This window comes from Arachis duranensis, chromosome 9 (genome assembly GCF_000817695.3).
Source record: "Arachis duranensis cultivar V14167 chromosome 9, aradu.V14167.gnm2.J7QH, whole genome shotgun sequence".
NCBI classification, from domain to species: Eukaryota; Viridiplantae; Streptophyta; class Magnoliopsida; order Fabales; family Fabaceae; genus Arachis; species Arachis duranensis.
The window spans coordinates 57,001,566-57,001,937 of NC_029780.3; positions in this window are offsets into that span (position 1 = coordinate 57,001,566).

Consider the following 372-nt stretch of genomic DNA (forward strand, 5'->3'; position numbering starts at 1 on the left):
CTGGCCTCCAATGAGTTCCCTAATGAGGAACCATGGGAATCTGAGGCTCCCACTGAGACCATAGAGATTCCATTGGATTTACTTCTGCCATTCATGAGCTCTAATGAGTATTCTTCCTCTGAAGAGGATGAATATGTCACTAAAGAGCAAGTTGCTAAATACCTTGGAGCAATCATGAAGCTAAATGACAAGTTATTTGGTAATGAGACTTGGGAGGATGAACCCCCTTTGCTCACCAAAGAATTGGATGACTTGTCTAGGCAGAAACTACCTCAAAAGAGACAAGATCCTGGGAAGTTCTCAATACCCTGTGCCATAGGCACCATGACCTTCAAGAAGGCCTTGTGTGACCTAGGGTCATGTAAACCTCAG